This window comes from Solenopsis invicta, chromosome 11, assembly GCF_016802725.1.
Source record: "Solenopsis invicta isolate M01_SB chromosome 11, UNIL_Sinv_3.0, whole genome shotgun sequence".
Taxonomy (NCBI): domain Eukaryota; kingdom Metazoa; phylum Arthropoda; class Insecta; order Hymenoptera; family Formicidae; genus Solenopsis; species Solenopsis invicta.
Window position 1 is genome coordinate 16,245,743 of NC_052674.1, and position 21,372 is coordinate 16,267,114.

A 21,372-nucleotide genomic window follows, 5' to 3' on the forward strand; every position below is an offset into this window, starting at 1 on the left:
TATATTTTTAATTGCACGTATTTATTATAGGCTCATTTAATCAACGCGTTTTTGCATTACATGAACGAATTTGACAGAAAAAAGTGTTTTCTGCTTCGCGAACCGAGATATTATTGCCGGTTACAGATTAAGATTACCTGTCATATTGCGACAATCGCGGTCACGTGATGCATTAAATGGTCACATGTAGACTGATAGTGTAGTAGCAAGCACTACTCGCTACTTGTGTCGAAAAAATGTACTGGACAAGAATTACTTAGCGACGATGATAATGATAATAATGACGTCTCTTACATGTAAAACGTCGAGATTTGGACTTTGCGTCGCGATATCTCCGCATGTAGGGCACAAAGAGAAAAAGTAAAAACACTTATGCAATTCGATTCCAAGCTATCGGTTGAGACTACTCAGAACTTGATTGATACAGCCGTTACTGACAAGGAAACACAGGGAAGTGTCCGCCTCAGATTAAAACGAGTTTTTAATATGTTGTAGTACAGATAAAAATAAGGGACACGTATTTTTTTATACGTGCCCATACGCACTTTAAGGGGGTGAAACACCCCTTTGAAGAAAATCGGTTTTTTTCTTTCGAAGCGTATGCCGTCGAAACTATAAGAGATAGAAAAAAATGTTTTAAATAAAAGTTGAATGGCTCGAAGAGTAATTTATAACAGCAAAAAAAATTTTTAAAAAATTTTTTTTTAATACTTTCCCCCACCACTTACCTATTTTTTTTCAAAATTTTTTTTTATAAGCAAAATAAAGCTTATTTTATTACGAATTCAACGGTATATGATAAAGTTACGACACAACATTCCCATTTTCCAAAAATAATTAAAAACCTCTCTATACGCACGGTACGCGCACCCGTCCGCGCGTTCGTGCGCTACGGAAGTGACTCCCTCCGATTTCGACGTGCCTTTAATATGTTGTACAGATTAAAATAAGGGACACGTATTTTTTACACGTGTCCTAATACACTTTTAAGGGTGAAACATCCCTTTAAAGAAAAACGGGTTTTTTCTTTCGAAGCGTGTATCGTCGAAACTATAAGAGATAAAGAAAAATGTTCTCAATGAAAGTTGAATGCATGTTTTTCTCGCATAAGATGACAAAAACTTTTCGAGAACAGTCTGTGTCTAACATGAAAACGCAGACATTGAGAAAAACATTTACTACAAAATAAAACGACACTACACTAAAGAATAACAACAATTACGGTGTTGTAAGACATTAATTTCTTGTTTAGAAAATAATATGTAATTAATATAAGTTAAACATTTATTTACTGGTCTACATTCGACTAGAATAGTTGTTTTTTTCAACATTTTACAGATAAGGAGACTTGGATTACAAAAACTTATTACTCACACATTCCATATCTTCAGTATCTAACGCCAGCTCATCAACTAACAACAAAAGAACTAACATAAAACTAAATAAAAAATTAGTTAGAAATTTCATCTTTTATACTGCATTTATACAATTCAATTAATGTGTTTATTAAATTCAATTAGTGTAGAAATATGCATAACCACGCTACTGCACTTTGGGTCATTTCCTTACATATGTAACTCTTGAATCTATACATGTCAATACTGCCAAGACGTAAACATTCTATTTCAAGATAGGAAATGACCCTAAGTGCACGCACCAGTAGCGTGGTTATGCAATGTCTTACAACACCGTAATTGTTGTTATTCTTTAGTGTAGTGTCGTTTTATTTTGTAGTAAATGTTTTTCTCAATGTCTGCGTTTTCATGTTAGACACAGACTGTCTTCGAAAAGTTTTTGTCATTTTATGCGAGAAAAACATGCATTCAACTTTCATTGAGAACATTTTTCTTTATCTCTTATAGTTTCGACGATACACGCTTCGAAAGAAAAAACCCGTTTTTCTTTAAAGGGATGTTTCACCCTTAAAAGTGTATTAGGACACGTGTAAAAAATACGTGTCCCTTATTTTAATCTGTACAACATATTAAAGGCACGTCGAAATCGGAGGGAGTCACTTCCGTAGCGCACGAACGCGCGGACGGGTGCGCGTACCGTGCGTATAGAGAGGTTTTTAATTATTTTTGGAAAATGGGAATGTTGTGTCGTAACTTTATCATATACCGTTGAATTCGTAATAAAATAAGCTTTATTTTGCTTATAAAAAAAAATTTTGAAAAAAAATAGGTAAGTGGTGGGGGAAAGTATTAAAAAAAAATTTTTTTTTTTTAATTTTTTTGCTGTTATAAATTACTCTTCGAGCCATTCAACTTTTATTTAAAACATTTTTTTCTATCTCTTATAGTTTCGACGGCATACGCTTCAAAAGAAAAAAACCGATTTTCTTCAAAGGGCTGTTTCACCCCTTTAAAGTGCGTATGGGCACATATAAAAAAATACGTGTCCCTTATTTTTATCTGTACTACAACATATTAAAAACTCGTTTTAATCTGAGGCGGACACTTCCCTGTGTTTCCTTGTGAGATCTGATAATCTCGTTATGCTTGAACTCGCTGACTTGCGTAAAAGAGGCTTGATCTGCGATTCGCTAAGCATGCATTTAGCGCGAGGCTCTACCGCGCCTTTTGATAACCTATACAGACTGCGTCTTGATTGGCTTTCAATAAACCAGTACAAAATCATCCAAGAAAAATAACATCTGATCTATTACGAAAATCCAACAGACGAGCCAGCAGCGGGGTCAGTAGGCTACACATTTTCAGTACATCAACCAGTAAGACTGCCAGTATAGGAACACGCAAGTAATCTAGTAAGGAAAAACGTATTGTCTGCTGCAGGCTTTAGTTGATTTAGACTGCATGATCTCGGGGTTTTTGAAAAGGAGGATAAAGTTTAGGTAGAATGGACACACTGTTTTACAGTTGTTTATTCTTTCTCGTTTACACATATGTACAAAATGTACGTCTGTTTCACTTCCTCGGTCCTCTTTCAACTTTCTTACACATATATACACTCATGGTCATCGATTCTATCCCTGTTAATTTTACAAACTGAGAAGTCACTATCTTTCTACATACTCACAGTTCATGATCAACATAATGACTAGAACTTATTGGTCGTTATATTAATCATGAACTGTGAGTATGTAAAAAGATAGTGACTTTTCAGTATGTAAAACTTTCCCAGGAAAAAATTAAATACCATGGGTGTATGCTTTGTATGCATGCGCAAACAAAAGAGAATGCACGATCACGAAATTAGAGCTCTATATTATAAGAGTAGCACAATCTTTTTATCTACGATACCGACTTTAATCTTTATTATGGACCTAATGGGACTCTCATTTAATGAGTGTTTAATGATTCTAGTTTTCACACTTTTCAATCACAGAAACATTACCAGCATTAGATCCAAAATGGCAATTGTTTGCGCTACACTTATAATATAGAGCCTACACGAAACAGAGTGTGTTTTCTTTTATTTGAACTTTACCACTCCTTGCTCGCTTGATCTAGGTATACTATGTCTATACCTATATGTATTATTACGTTTACATGTCATTAATCACGTTTAGTAACATTCGTAATTATGAAACTAACAATTACAATTATTCCATTTTTTCGAGGAATACTTGTGATTAGTCAACTTCATAACTATCGATGTTATTAAACCCAATTAATAGTGACCGTATAAATGTAGTATGTGACTGTCTGAGTATGATGTATGTACATTTAACTATAATAATACTGGAATAAACACTGGCGACCAGAAAGCCTCGAGAGAGAAGATTAATCCGAGAGGCTACTTTTCTTTGTTATAGTCACTTTAGAAAGTTTTAATGTACCGGCTTATAGGTATAGATAAGCGAGCGACTTGGGCAACGATCACGTAATTTTTCCCTAGGTTGGAAACGTGAAAAGTGAAAAATTTTACGTGAATTCGAGAATTTTTGCGATTATATAACTTTTTGAACTATGGAAATGTAAAACTTTTCATGTAAACTTTTCCTCATTGAAAACTGATGGCAAAAAGGCGAAAATCTAGATATTTCCTAGTATATTTACAACCGGTTAGTATATTTGTACATTATTGGTACTACTTTTGTAAAACATGATAATTTAGGTTATGTTTTATACTGACACACAGTATTACTTTAACATTTTAATAATTTTATAGTAACATTTCAATAATTAGAAGAATTTTAATAATACATAATTATAAAAACATTTTAATAATTATTATAGTATAATATGGCTGCAGCATACATGATAGTAAAATGACAAGTTCTTATTTGGCTATCTGGATATATGTATATATATTATTTATATTTATATTTATTATTATTATTATTATTATTATTATGTGAAGAACAATAGATGACAGTTTGAGTGTTACTAATGAATCTTCAGTATTGAAGACCTCCCCTTCCTGTTAATAATAACTATTATTAATATATATTTTACCAGGATAGAGTAATATATGTACGTTTGCCCATTTTTACTCATTTTTCTTAGATCCTATTGCATGCGCGTTAATATTATTGGCAATTTTATATCAACCTTTCATCTAAACATATATTACTTATTATTAATTTTATCTTATATTAATTTTTTTTTTCTAATATTTTCTAGTTTAATTAACAATTTTTTGTAGACTTTCGCTTTTTCCATTTATATGTCCTCGTATCAATTCTGGCTTGGTCTTTAATACTTTTTACAGCATTTCTTTTTGTTTACTTGTAACATGCATTGTTTCTCTTAACTGTTTTTCTTCATTGCACTGTTAGTTAAAAAATTAATAACTTTTAACTTAACATATAAGGAGATGCCGCAAACTGCGAAACACGAAATCAGATGAGCCATAGTTTTTTCGAAAGGGAGGATATAAAAAGGATCAGAGCGTTTGAGTGCATGAACCTCTATTTCAGAGATATTTACATGTGAAGTTTAGCATTTGCCACGCGGTATGTTAAGTACTATTGCGCGATGTTGGACTGACGGGGAACTCACTCGATGTCGGTACTGTAGATTGTTGTAGATTTTTCTTCGACGAACCGTGGGTAGCGCGTGAGGCGAAGAGTAAGGGGAATAGGCTAGCGCACTTTGTCAAACGCACCCATCTGTACTTGTTTTTTTTTTTTATTTCAGCGCTTCTAATGCAAGATCTCTGAACTACAATGAACCCATTTTCTGCTTTTTGCACCAATACACGTGAAAATTACATAAATAATTTTTATTAATTTATATCTTTTGTACTAAAGCTTCTAGGATTATTCTGCAAGCGCCGTATTTTTCTTTGATTTAATTCACACCTTGTTAACTACCTATTTTATACATACAATATCTAAACCCTTTATACAAGTACATATTGTCACGAGTCGACTGCAGAAACCGATAATTAAACTATAATTTTTTAATCAACTTTTGTTTTTTGTAGTAAATTATAGCTAGTCAGGTGTGTTTTTGTCACTACTTCAATTGTGTAAAAGAATTTTGCGCTCTGTAAAGCCAATTAAGAGTTATCTGTGCACAAAAATAAGCACGTATAGAGACCGATGCAACGTCGCCTTAAAGCGTGAAGCGCTATGGCTGAGCAGCCTAAGGCACGTGCATTCTATTTTTCCTCGGCGGCCGCGTGAAGAGAGGTGTACAAAACCTTGCAGTGCCAACTTTTTTTCCAATAATAGATACATTTATCAATAGTAATTAATTTTTATTATTTCTAGCAAGATATTAGTCATTGTAACGCTGGTGGTTTTCGTGCGGTTCTGGTAGGTGTCAGGATACGGTTGCGGATAAGCTCGCCGGATTGGTCGGGTTCGGTATAATAATCGCACTCGGTATTTAGTGGACAAAAATACTAGATCTTTATTTGGATGTGATGTTTACAAGTAGCCTCATTAGCTGATTGTGTCTAACGCCTCGTGACAAGTGGACCCAGCCTTAGCGGGGGCGCGATTGGCTCGCGGTGGTCGCGGCGACCAATTGCCGCTGCGCGGTCGGAATTGCGAGCGGTGGTAACGATAAGCGCGCGGTGACGCGTGGGCTAACGAGCGCGCTAGGCGAGAGCCAAGACTGAAGTTCGAAACAAGAATTTTTAATAACCGCGAGAGTACGGATGAACCGGTAAAGTGTCAAAAGATAATTCTAACTTAAACGGAGACATAATAAGAACTGAAGTATTAGAACTACGAAATCATAAGAATACAAATAACTCTAACTTAAATTAAATCGCGTGGTTTGAAACGGACTCGGTGTCCGGGGAGATCGGGGAGCCGCGGAACGCGGGATCGGAGCGACGGCGACGATTCCGCGTATCGCCCGAGCCGCCTCGTGCAAAAAGAGGCGAAGTTCTCGTCAAGACGCGGATGCCCTGACGAGGCTTTAGGTTACGAGAGACTCTTCCCTGAGGGAGAGGACGGATGGGATTGGCTAGGGATACCCAGCCTGCGGACTCGACGAGGATGCTCGTCGTGGGCGGTGATTCGCCGAGGATACTCGGCTACGGAGCACGGCGAGGATGCTCGCCGTGATTGGCTGTGTACGGTGTTCGGTATGACAGGATTAGCCGAGGACACTCGGCTACGGAACACGGCGAGGATGCTCGCCGTGATTGGCTGTGTACGGTATTCGGTATGACAAGATTAGCCGAGGATACTCGGCTAGCCGGAACGACGAGGATGCTCGTCGAGGGTAGTCAGGATGAGGCGAGTATTCTCGTCCTCTTAGGAGTCGGAGTGCGGTCGAGGATTCTCGACCTGTCGGATTCGGCGGACCGGGAAGATCTGTCTCGGCGTTCCCACTGCCGGCTTATATATCCGAACGCACGGTTGGGCGGACCAATCCGTGCGTTCGGTCGGCTGGTCCGGAGTGGGAGCGTTGCCGAACGCCATGGGCGGCGCGCGTGCTGCCGCGTGATCGCAACGACAGGTTAGCCCTGTGCGCGCACGTGGCGTTCTGCCGGTGTTTCGCTCGGGTGGACGGAGCGGAGTGGCAGTGCGCGCGAGGTGGAGGGGCGTTTTGTTACATCATTATACATTAATTTTTATATTTAACAAAATGTAATAATTAGAAAGTTTACATGTTTATTCAATTTTATTTATTTATTTTTATTTATTATACAATTCTGACATTGCTGTACAATGTTGTGGATGAAAATTTACGTAAAAGCATTGGAAATATTTATGTATATACAGGGTGATTATTAATGACTATTTCCATGTTTTACCATAGGAGCATGATTTACCGACAGATACGTATTTCTAACATATTACTATATTAGAAATTAGAAATGCGTGCTCCTATGATAAAAAGTCGAAACAGTCATTAATAATCACCCTATATATACAGGGTGAGTCATTTTAATCTATGGACCCGAATATCTTTCAAATAACGGTATCTACAAAAAAATGGTTTAGATAAAAGTTGACCAGGACAGAGGGGGTCATTCAATTGTACCATTGGTTTTGACCTTGAGGTCAATTTTGAAGGTTATTTTAAGGTCACGATGGTTTTTTTAAATGGGACACCCTATTTTTGACTGCGGATTTCGAAAGAGCGGAAAATTTTATATCAAACTTGTCTTATGATAAAATTGTTTTTGCGACCTTGGAAAGGTCAAAAATGAAGGTGAAATGCCTGAAAAACGATCTGGTGTACTTTTTCTGAAATGACGTGGTTTTCTGGGTAACACAAATGTGCATAATGCTTAAACAAAGTCAATGAATTGTAAAAGTGTTAATCACTTTGACTAGCTTGATCTTGAGGTCAATTTTCAAAGTTGTTTGAGGCTCATAACGCATTTTTTGATTAGAAAACCCTATTTTTGACCGCAGAACCCGTTTCTTGACAATGGGCTCTTAAACAATGGCACTTTTTACATGAGCATAGGGATTTTTTAGTTTTTCGACCTGACCTTTTGAAGGTCATATCAAGGTCAAAAGCACTTTCATCTTACTTTTAGCGTTACCCGGAAACAACGACGTGGACGTAGTAAGTTCTGTTTCCTTTAGGGTGCTTGATTATCGTGAGTCCCCTTGCCTCTCACGTTGGGGTGCTTGATTATCGTGAGTCCCCTTGCCTCTCACGTCGGGGTGCTTGATTATCGTGAGTCCCCTCGCCTCTCACTGACACTGTAATTTAAATGAATTATCCACGGAGTAATTGTTCAAAATTACCTCCGTTGGCTTCGAGGCATAACTGCAATCTGTTTTGAAAACTATCCACAGTTCTAAGCAGGGTAGCTCTAGGAATGGCTGTACAAGATCTACGAATGCCATAAAATCATCTTTTGTGGTTGGTCGTTCAGCAAAAACAACATTTTTCAAGTATCCCCATAAAAAGAAATCAGGCGACGTCAAATCTGGTGAGTAAGGAGGCCATTCAACTGGACCCCTTCGTCCAATCCATCTGTCATTGTAACTGGCATTTAAAAAGGCACGTACAATGAGTGCATAATGCGGTGCAGCTCCATCTTGTTGAAGCCACATTCTTGTTCTTGTTGCTAAGTCAACATCTTCTAATAAGCCTGGTAAGTGATCTCTTAGCAGCGATAAGTAACTGTGTCTATCAACGTTCTCTTCAAAAAAATAAGGTCCAATCAAATAACCATTTACAATGCCGCACCACACCATAATACTCCATCGATTTTGATGATCTATTGGCCTATACCAGTGGGGATTAACATCTGACCAATAATGGCAGTTGTGTCTATTAAGTTGTCCGTCACTATAAAATTTAGCCTCATCTGAGAAAAGCACATACCTAAAAAAATTAGGATCATCATGTAACATTTGAAAAGCCCACTGGCAAAAAGCAATACGCATCAGATGATGATTAGGCTGTAAAGCCTGCGTAAGAGTGATGTGGAAAGGGTGATAATTTAGAGCTCTTAAAATTCTAACAACAGTTCTTTGTGGTATACCTATTTCCCTTTCAATCTGGCGAGTACTAACATGAGGATTAAGGTGAAGTATTGCTAAAATAGTTACAGCTCGCGCATCATTTTCCTCATATTCATGATGTTGACGTTGACGAACAAGATGTCCATTGCGAGCTTTTTGGACTAAACTACGTATTGTCATATCAGTTGAATGTCGCCTTTCAGAAAAACGTTGAGCATAAAGCCTTGATGCTGCATTGTAATTGCTATGACACTCCCCTAAAACTAATATAATATCAACAATCTCATTAGGACTATAATCAGCCATTCTGGAAAGGTAACTTGTGAATGTAATTACCTACATACCCTGTATGTATGTTTGGAATTTTTAAATTTAAGCAACTTTAAATAGTAAATTTTTCAATTATGCAGAAGTGAGTAAGAAAGAAAAGGAATAAAACTCTATTATAACAATAATTATAAATCTTAAATCAAACGTAATTATTTAGTTTTTTTCAATCGTTGATTATTAGCATTAGGTATCGCAGTGCTGTCAGCTACTTGCAACTTTCGGCCGGATTCTTCGACGCACGCCTATTGCTCCCCTCCCACCGCTCGCGCCTTAGCAACGGCGCCGCCGACGGCGTAACTAAGGAGCGCGATACATCGTCTCAGGACCGTGCGTTACGCCGTCCGGCGGCGCCGTTGCTAAGGTGCGAGCGGTGGGAGGGGAGCAATAGGCGTGCGTCGAAGAATCCGGCCGAAAGTTGCAAGTAGTAATGTTTAAGCATTATGCACATTTGTGTTACCCAGAAAACCACGTCATTTCAGAAAAAGTACACCAGATCGTTTTTCAGGTATTTCACCTTCATTTTTTACCTTTCGCAAAAACAATTTTTTCATAAGACAAGTTTGATGTAAAACTTTCCGCTCTTTCGAAATCCGCAGTCAAAAATAGGGTGTCCCATTTAAAAAAACCATCGTGACCTTGAAATAACCTTCAAAATTGACCTCAAGGTCAAAACCAATGGTACAATTAAATGACCCCCTCTGTCCTGGTCAACTTTTATCTAAACCATTTTTTTGTAGATACCGTTATTTGGAAGATATTCGGGTCCATAGATTAAAATGACTCACCCTGTATATTGTTTCGAGGCATAAGACCCAAATAAAATAAATCTTTTGTATCTGCGTTAGAAAAGATTTTAGATCAGGTATCTCGTTCTTATGTCAGAACATGTGCAAAGATCACAACTTGAAAAATCCGTTAGAACTAGCGTCCTCTTTGTGAATATGCTCACAAGTATTGATCAGGAAAAAAGTATCCATTTATTCTCTTCATTACACAGTGATTTCATACATTGTAATTCATATATATATATATACATCCTGAGACGATGTCCTGAGACGATGTATCGCGCTCCTTAGTTATGCCGTTCGGCGGCGCCGTTGCTAAGGCGGGAGCGGTGGGAGGGGAGCAATAGGCGTGCGTCGAAGAATCCAGCCGAAAGTTGCAAGTAGTAATGTTTAAGCATTATACACATTTGTGTTACCCATAAAACCACGTCATTTCAGAAAAAGTACACCAGATCGTTTTTCAGGCATTTCACCTTCATTTTTGACCTTTCCAAGGTCGCAAAAACAATTTTGTCATAAGACAAGTTTGATGTAAAACTTTCCGCTCTTTCGAAATCCGCAGTCAAAAATAGGGTGTCCCATTTAAAAAAACCATCGTGACCTTGAAATAACCTTCAAAATTGACCTCAAGGTCAAAACCTATGGTACAATTGAATGACCCCCTCTGTCCTGGTCAACTAAACCATTTTTTTGTAGATATCGTTATTTGGAAGATATTCGGGTCCATAGATTAAAATGACTCACTCTGTATATATGTATATGTATATATACAGGGTGTAACAAAACAAAGGGACCTAGAGTATACTATGAGTTAGAGGACAGGAATCCAAGTCGAAAAGTCTTGAGTCATTTTTTGATTTAAGCCTTCTGTTCCATGCTATATGATGTTAAAGTTAGCGAATAAGCGCCCGTCTATAGAAAGATAGCAGTGACGGACAATAGATGGGCGGAGCGAAGCTGACAAACTACGCGGCGGGAGAACAACGATGAGCAGCGAAACGGCTGTAATCAAAAACACACACGCACGCACACACACACACATACTTTTTTTCTCTTTCTCTCTTCCTCTCGCCACCTTGTTTAAAAAAACCTTAAAGATCCTAAGATGCATAACTAAAATAAATATTTTGGTGTTATTGTAATTTATCAATTCAACGTAGATTAATTATTTATTTTCTTATAATTATAATAAATGTTTGAAGTGTGCTTCTCCTACTTCGATACACGTTCTTCCTTTTTTCTGTACATTTTGCGTAGCTCTTCAAACTTGAACATTACTAATTTCTTCAATAGTGCGGAATACTAATTCCGTCATCTCGTCAGCTGTCTCGATGTTGGTGTGCATAAATATTTTTTTTTTATTGCTTCCCAAAGAAAAAAATCACACGGATTGTAATCCGGAGATCGAGCAAATCACGGAGTTATCGAACCTTACGAACCATTGGGGGAAAGTTTCATCGAGATAACGGCGAACTATATCTTTAAATAAGATTTATTGAAGTTGATATTAAAAGTAATTTAATGGATAATTACACTTAAATATAAAGTTTATCTCAAACCAACGGTATATTTATAATACTAATTTTAATTAATCTAATTAACGAGAAATCATTGTATAAAAGCAAGTTATTCTATGTATGTACACTGTGAAAAAAATTTTCGTGGTTTAAGTAAATATATTATTAGGGCCATTCAAGCAAATTAATTACTTTACATAAATAAATATTACTTGTTTGTAGAAAATATTATTTCTTTAAAGTATTATTTATTTTTTTGAAGTAATATTTGTGTGAAGTAAACGATTTGCTTGAATGGTCCTAATAACATTTACTTAAACACGAAAATTTTTTTCACAGTGTACATACATAGAATAACTTGCTTTTATACAATGATTTCTCGTTAATTAGATTAATTAGAATTAGTATTATAAACATACCGTTGGTTTGAGACAAACTTTATATTCAAGTGTAATTATCCATTAAATTATTTTTAATATCAACTTCAATAAATCTTATTTAAAGGTATAGTTTGCCGTTATCTCAATGAAACTCTTCCCCAATGATTCGGAAAAGGTTCGATAACTCCGTGGCCTGCTCGATCTCCGGATTACAATCCGTGTGATTTTTTTTAGGGACCAATAAAAGAAAAAATATTTATGCACACCAACATCGAAACGTTTATTTTAGTTATGCACCTTAGGATCTTTAAGGTTTTTTTAAACCAGGTTGTGCGAGGGAGAGAGAGAGAGAGTGTGTGTGTGTGTTTTTTTATTACAGCCGTTTCGCTGCTCATCGTTGTTCTCCCGCCGCGTAGTTTGTCAGCTCCGCTCCGTCCGTCTATTGTCCGTCACTGCTTTCTTTCTATAGACGGGCGCTCATTAGCTACCTTTAACATCATATAGCATAGAACAGAAGGCTCAGATCAAAAAATGACTCAGGACTTTTTGACTTGGATTGTGTTCTCTAACTCATGGTATACTCCAGGTCCCTTTGTTTTGTTACAACCCTGTATACATACATAAATACATACATACATACATACATATATATATATATACAGTGGATCAAAAAAGTTTTGGCACACTCACTTTTTTAAAAATATCTTTATTTATTGAAATGATATATTAATACAAAATATGTATTTTCGTGTCTTCTAACATACAGAAATAGTGTATTTTTCCCGAACTCGAAATAATGTGTTTATAGAAAATAAAAAAAGAAAAACAGAAATTTCTTACTCAAAAAAGTATTGGCACACTTGTGATTCTAATATAAAGTTCGCAGTTACACGCTTTTGTTTACATTGTAAGGATACAGATGTAAACAGACTTTGTTTATATAACTCACTTCTTTTGATTTACGCAGTCAGTCTAGATTTACGCTCAGTAGAGAAAGCATGGCTGCTAAAAAAAGCGAATTATCTGCGTTCGTACGAAACCAAATTGTTTTTCTGCGTAAACGCGGTGAGAGTTATCGAAAAATCGGTAAAACGTTAAAGTTAAGTTTCTCGACAGTGAGACATGTAATAAAAAAGTATGAAGAGACTAATTCTACGGAAAATAGACCGCGATCAGGGCGGCCAAAGGTCTTAACAGTAAGAGAGCGACGTAATATTATAAAACAAGTAGTAAAAAACCCATTTGTGAGTGCTCAGAGTTTGTCTGCCGATATCGAAACATCTTCGGGAAAGACAGTTTCTGCTCAAACTGTACGAAATGTTCTGCATTCTGCTAAAATTTATGGCAGAACAGCAAGAAAGAAGCCATTCATAAACGACAAAAATAGGCAAAAACGTCTTAGCTTTGCTAAAGCGTATATTAATAAATCAATGGAGTTTTGGAAGAATGTTATTTTCTCTGACGAGAGCAAGTATAACATTTTTGGATCCGATGGAAAGAAGTTTGTGTGGAGGAGACCAAACACCGAATTGGAAAAGCAGAATATTCAGCCGACAGTGAAACATGGTGGAGGACACGGAATGGTCTGGGGTTGTATGTCGTACAATGGAGTTGGAAATTTAGCATTTATCGAAGGAATTATGAATGCTCAAATGTATATCGATGTGTTGTGAGATAATTTACAACAGAGTGCAATTAAATTAGGCATACAAGAAACATTTCAGTTTCAGCAAGATAACGATCCAAAACACACGGCCAAAAAACACGAGAGTGGCTTCTTCAAAACGTACCCAAGCAGCTTTTTACACCACCTCAATCACCATACGTTAATCCGATAGAAAATCTTTGGCATATATTGGACTTACAAATTCGAAAAAGAAAAATAGGCAATAAGAATGACTTAAAAAAGGTACTATTAGAAGAGTGGTCAAAAATTTCTCCGGAAACAACACAAAAACTTGTGGAATCGATGCCAAATCGATTACAAGCTGTAATTAATGCCAAAGGCCTGCACACAAAATATTAACAGTTTGCTTTGTCTAACAATTCTAAAGAACTATGGACTTTATATTAGAATCATAAGTGTGCCAATACTTTTTTGAGTAAGAAATTTCTGTTTTTCTTTTTTTTATTTTCTATAAACACATTATTTCGAGTTCGGGAAAAATACACTATTTCTGTATGTTAGAAGACACGAAAATACATATTTTGTATTAATATATCATTTCAATAAATAAAGATATTTTTAAAAAAGTGAGTGTGCCAAAACTTTTTTGATCCAGTGTACATATATATATATATATATAGGGTGATTTAAAATAAGCAGTTGTCCTTCAAGGGACGTATTCCTGGTCGAATTCTAAGACGATTTTTTCTTTGGCAAAAATTTGGCAGAAGCTTAGATTTAGAAATATAAGCCGATTAAGTTAACGTATCACGGATCAAGTACAGAAGTGCAGGTGTTTTGTGAGGCGCCTGCTTCGCTCAGCTGATACGCTCAGCTGATACAACACACAAGAGTCTCTGATGTGACAGAAATTATATATATATATATATATATATATAAGTATATGTACATATGTATATATATATATACACTACTCAAAAAAAAAATAAGGAACACTTTCCAGACACCAAAAATAACGCTATTTCCAATGACTGTAACTCGGTGAAAAATCACCGTAGATAAAAAAATAAAAAAGGCATTTTGAAACTTGAAGATCCAACTTTAACACTCTACCAGCAGATTTTCAAAATTCTTTTAACTTTCTTGTTTTATGCAGTAAAAAGGCAACCTTGTTTTGTTCCTTAAAATTTTGTATTTGTGACACTTTGCAGTTTGACCAACAAATTTTTTGCAAATAATTCAAATAAAGCTTCAAACTACAACATTTTGCCTACAAAATGCTTTTTTTTAAATTTCTCTACGATTTTTTTTGACCGAGTTACGCAACTTTGAAGCTAAACCTGCATTTTTTACAAATGATATCCGTACTCCGTGAAAAATCATCACAGACAAAAAATCAAAAAACCATTTTAAAGCTCAAAGTTTCAGCTTTAACATTCCATTAATGGTTTTCAAAAATTTTTTTAGTTTCTCAGTGTTATGCCCCAAAAAAGATACACTGTTTTTTCCTTGAAATTACGTATTTTTAACAGCCTGTAGCTCAATAAAAAATTTTTTCGACAAATCCAATGCAAGTGCCATATAGTATGACATTTTCTCTACAAAATGCTTTTTTTTAATTTTTTTACGATTTTTTTTTACCGAGTTACAAGACTTCAAAGAAACACATTTTTTACAGTACATTTTTCCGAAAAATGACGTCTACCACTGACATTAGCATTACCCAATGTGCACCACGTAGAAGTTGCCGGTCAGATTTTTGCACATCGTGTGAGTGTGTGTGTGCGTGTGTGTGTGTGCGCGCGCGCGCGCCTGTGTGTGTGTGTGTGTGTGTGTGTGTGTGTGTGTGTCACAGCAGAGATAAGGACCCCACAGTTTGTCACTTCTACAGTATTTAATTATTCAAGTTAGTCTTAACGCGTTTAATCTATGCGTTCAAATCAAACAACTACGAAAGAAAATACACAAGGTATTTACTTGTTTCCGTGTAAGAACTGTTTATTGTACACACTTCTTGATAGTGACAAAATAAAGTACAATCTTGTGTTAAGAAGAATAAGTCTTACATACATGCACTTAGCTAGAGGGAAAAAGGCGCGAGCGTGCGTAACAGAGAACATAAGAAGTGAAGAAGGGAAGAAACTAAATCAAGCGCGACATCTACACATTCTTCTTAGTTTAAATTAACACATCAAATCTTTCACCTATAACATTAATGACTTTAAACCCTCTCTGCTGTGTGTGTGTATGCGTGCGCGCGCATGAATGTTCAATAGTGTGTATTTCCTCCTCTCTGATCAATTACTGCTTGCAAGCGTTCTCGCATATTTATACATCTTGCAATACGATCTTGCGGAATGTTGTGCCAAATTTCCATTAAAATTTCTCCCAATTCTTCTAAATTTTACGGCTGTTCTTCGCGACGCCTTAATCGTCGTTCCATTTCATCCCAAATATGCTTGATTGGATTTAAGTCCGGGCTATTGGCGGGATGATTTAACAGTCTAATTGCGTGTCGTTCAAAAAAATGTCGCGTTATATTCGCCGTATGGGATCGAGCGTTGTCTTGCATGAAAATAAAGTTCCGACAGGTTCGATTTAATGGCAAAACGTGTGGCCGTAGAATATCGTTGATATAATGAACACCCGTCATTGCCGGAGGTGGCAGGATCACTAGATCACTTCGTCATTTATGTGATATACACCCCCACACCATCACGGAACCGCCGTTGTAAGATCGTACTGGCATAACGCAACGTCGATCATAGCGTTCATTTTGTCGACGCCAAGTACGTATACGAGCATCATTGCCATAAAGATAAAAACCTGATTTATCAGAGAAATATACATTTTTCCAATCCCTTGCGGTCCAATTTATGTGATCGCGCGCAAATTGATAACGTACTTGGCGATGTATGAGTGTGAGTCTTGGTACTTGCGCACAAACACGAAAACGAAGACCGGCTTCTCTCAAACGGTAACAAATTGTTCGCACCCATGGCGCAAATGAATGTCATCGCGAATGTTTTTTGCGGTAATTCGTCTTTCTAATGCATAACGAACAATGGCTCGATCTTGTCTATTTGTCGTTATTCGAGATCGACCACTACCTTCACGTCTCGTGTAATTTCCCGTGTCTTGATATCGTGACCAAGCTCTACTCACTACGGACACGGATGCACCAATATCTTGCGCCACATAACGCATACTAAAACCTTGTTGCAAAAGCGCGATTATGCGTGCAACTTCTACTGCCGATAAAAGTCTACGCAGCATTTTGAAAATTCCATGTCGCTTATTACATTAGGAAAATTGCCGGCGTAATAAACAAAATTTTATTGTATTAAGCATGCAATGTTTACATAAGATCATTTTTGTGTAAAAAAGATTTTCTTTGGAGTAAGACGACTATATGTTTACATATAATCATCTTTGTCTAAATAGAGATTTTCTTTAGAGAGTTTGGAGTCATTAAGTACTGCAGAAGTGACGAACTGCGGGGTTCTTATCTCTGCTGTGATACACACACACGTACGCACGCGCGTGCGCACACACACACACACACGATGTGCAAAAATTCGACCGGCAACCTCCACGTGGTGCACATTGGGTAATGCTAATGTTGGCGATAGATGCCATTTTGTCGGAAAAATGTACTATAAATAATGTGTTGCTTTGAAGTCTTTTAACTCGGCCAAAAAAAATCGTAGAAAAAATTAAAAAAAAAGCATTTTGTAAAGAAAATGTCATACTTTATGGCACTTGCATTGGATTTGTCGAAAAAAAATTTTTTATTCAGCTACAGACTGTTAATAATACGTAATTTTAAGGAAAAAACAGTGTACCTTTCTTGGGGCATAGTACTGAGAAATTGAAAAAATTTTTGAAAATTATTAATAGCATGTTAAAGCTGAAACTTCGTGTTTTAAAATGATTTTTTGATTTTTTGTTTGCGATGATTTTTCACGGAGTACGGATATCATTTGTAAAAAATGCAGGTTTAGCTTCATAGTTACGTAATTCGGTCAAAAAAATCGTAGAGAAATTTTAAAAAAAGCATTTTGTAGGCAAAATGTTGTAGTTTATGAAGCTTTACTTTAAATATTCGAAAAAAAAAATGTGTTTGGTCGAGCTGCAAAGTGTCAAATGTACGAAATTTTAAGGAATAAAACAAGGTGTGCTTTTTTACTGCATAAGACAAGGAAGTTAAAAGAATTTTGAAAATCTGCTGGTAGAGCGTTAAAGTTAAATTTTCTAGCTTCAAAATGCTTTGTTTATTTTTTAGCTACGATAATTTTTCACCGAGTTACAGTCATTTGAAAATAGCCTAATTTCTAGTGTCTGGAAAGTGTTCCCTATTTTTTTTTTTTTAGTAGTGCGTGCGCGCGCGTGTGTATACATATTAGATTGAGGACAAAGAAATCTATTATTTATTAATATACGTATTAATATACGTTATTAATATACATAAATAATAGATTTTTTTTTCCTCAATTTAACATAGACATGTATAGGTTGATTCAGAACGAGCCATGTGTTCTTGTAAAGACGTGTTCTTGGATAAATTCTGAGACGATTTTTTCTATATATTCAATTTTGTCCGACGCTTACTTTTTGAATTATAAGAGGATAAAGTTATGGTACTGGTGTCTCCGTCAGGAGACTGAAATCCATTGGCTGATTAAGGAAGGAAAAGGATAAAGTTAGGGAATTACGGGTCGTGTAGACATGGTAGACAAAGGCGGCGCAACTCAATGTTTGATGTGGGCGGTTACGCGTAAGCGCTTACGTCAGACGGTGAGTTGCGCCACCTTTATTTACCATGTCTACACGACTGGTAATTTGCTAACTTTATCCGCTTGTAATTTAAAAAGTAAGCATTGGACAAAATCTTCGTATAGGAAAAATCGTCTCAGAATGTATCCAAGAACACGTCTTTACAGGGACACAGGGGTCGTTCTGAATCACCTTGTATATATAGAGAAGACTGAGGTTATTCCTTAGACCTTTTTTTCTTTTGTGTCTCCTGAGTCTTATATTTATTAAAAAAAACATGGAACAGTTGGAAGATTGAACCTTTCTCTTCACAATGCCGATATAAATAGAACATGAAAATGTACTTGCTTTGAAGTACATATAAAAATGTCGACCAATGCCAAGAATTTTGAATAGTCCCAAGTCCGGGGTAATTTGTAACTAATCTGGGAATATCCTGAAATTTGTGTTTTAAGTAAGAAAGACTGTAAAAGAGCTATTGTTCAGACTTTCTTTTATTTAAAAAACGATATAGGTATACAAAAAGAAATGCAAACATACATGTTTGCATGTCCTTTTATGCCATTGGTGTGACAAATTTTCTAACCTTATAAGTGTTATTGTTTGACGCTTCATAACTTTTTATCTGCTTAAGAGGGACGATTTTTTATTCATATTCATATTCGATGTACTAAAATACACAATATTACCAAATTGGAATTAAATCAATGAAGAACTTTAGTTTACCTCAATGCTTAACTTTGCATAACATAGACGATCGTAACGCAGTCAACGTAGTTTAAGGGCTGCAATCATTAACGAATAACCTCGGTGTTCGGTATTACGAATAGCCCCGACATCAACTGTGCACATTATTGCGTATGATCGACAAAAATAGACATCACACAGCAAAAAGTAAACACGAAATGTTTCAAATACATTCAACTGGACACGATACATTCAAAGTTTTTAAAAAAAACCTTTTTTATCTTATTTAAATTTTGAAAAAATGCTGACTATTAGAAATAACTTCGATTGTCGCAAAACACGTTTTTCACTACTACGACTGCAATATAACGCTGTTATCAACAAAACTTTGTTAGCAACATCGTTACATTAGAACGAGTTTTCAGTATTTAAAGTAAATTTTTAATATGTTATAACGATCCCGCTTTACGCAGGGGCGGTATTATAACGGAGGCGAAAGCGCGAGAGATCGCCAGGAGAGAATTAGTTATCAACTTGATTTTAGGTGAAAATATAGATAAGATTTATCATAAGTGGTAACGTAATACAAGAGATACTAATTGTCAAATAAATGGTAGCGTAATACAAAAAAAAATAACAGAAAGAGTATAAAAGACGGATGCTAACAGGAACGAAAATTGGACGGACAATTCGCAGAATTATATACAACCAGAGATTTAAATCTGGAACTATTTACAGCGACAGGTGTCTAGGGCACGACCTAGCGGCGTACGTGCACCTGTGAGTTTGCATTGTTTGGCGATCAGCTGAGAGGCTGTAAATAGTCTTACGCTGTTTACGCTTCCCGAGCGCTTGTAGACCGAACGGTCGCGCGAGCACGGCGGTACCGCTTCGCGAGATCAGACCTGATCGCGGACCGACGCGATGCATGGCGGTTAATACCGCTGATAATTCCGGCATGTGGCAACGTTCACGCCAAGAGCACTTTGTAGAGGCGCAGAATTCTTGCACCTCTTGTGGAGTGTTACCGAGAGCAGGTGCTGGAGCTGGATATCGAGGAGGCAAGATCGTTTGCCTGAGCCCAAGTTTGCTTGAATCCGAGATACTCGAGGAAAGCGGGATAGGAACGGTCGACGAAGAGTATTTCGCGGAAGCCAAGACGTTTGACTCTGTTTCTGGACCTGGGTTGCTTCTCTTGGTCGGAGCGGATCAGAAAAAGAAAGCCACGAGATGCGCGCTCTCGTGGCTTATATACCCGAGCTCGGTGATAGAGGGATGTACGGGGAACGGTCTGAAGCTCAGCGGAGCCAGCATCCCCGTTACTCGAGATCGGGTACGGAGAAGCGGCGTGCTCTCGAACGTTCGAGATCGGCGACGACCATCGCCTTGTTGCTGCTGTCCAGCGGATGTTCGGCTGGACAGCGTGAGACGATGGACAGTCCAGGGGTGGCAACACAGCGGTTTGTTACAATGTACCCATAAAAAGATATTTCCATTTATCGAATTATTTAACGATTTGCTCCGGTCTCCCTTATATATGTTTTACAAATATTTCCAATGCTTATACGTAAATTTTCATCCACAACATTGTACAACAATATCAGAATTATATAATGAATAAAAATAAATAAATAAACTTGAATAAATATGCAAACTTTCTAATTATTACATTTTGTTATATATAATATAAAACGATTAATATCTTGCTAAGGATAATAAAAGTTAATTACAATTGATAAATATAGCTATTATTGAAAAAAAAAATTGGTACTGCAAAGTTTCGAACACCTCTCTTTACGCGACCGCCGAGGACAAAATAGAAGTCACGTGTCTTAGGCTCCTGAGCCACACGTGACTTCCTGCTTTAACCTATCACGCAATAGTACTTAACGCACCGTGCAGCGAGTGCCAAACTTCACATGCAAAGGATCACGCGTGATTTATATAAAAAAAAGTGTTCAGTCGATTTGCATGAGTTTTTTTATATGTTGTAGTACTTACATTTTAATAAAAAAATCTCAATTTTTAGAACATTTCTATGTCTAGTTTCGGAATTAAAAATATTTGGAAGTCTCTTTTATGACATTGGCTTATATGTATATCTACACTAGTTTGAACTTGTATGCTTGGTCATATATGTATATTGGTACGTATGAATGTTTCTGGATGACTGCGTGTGCGTGCGTGCGCGCGCGTGTAACCATTTTTGTTTTATATAGAGACCTATATAACGAGAGAAGCGACATTGATATCCGAAGCTCTGATTGGTAACGAATTAATTTTTATTCATTATTTAAAAGAGTCCGAATAACGAATAAATTTTTATTTTTTAACTTTTTATTATTTAAATAAAAAGTTATTTAATAATGCCCATCCCTGAAAATATATGCCATTTTATTCATAATTTAGA

At 36.5% G+C, this 21,372-nt stretch overlaps 1 protein-coding gene across 5 annotated transcripts in view; it reads left to right on the top strand.

The window, feature by feature from the left end:
* LOC105197595 (ADP-ribosylation factor-binding protein GGA1) overlaps positions 1-21,372 on the top strand; it is a 212,230-nt gene that overhangs the window by 64,000 nt on the left and 126,858 nt on the right. The window lies entirely within an intron of this gene.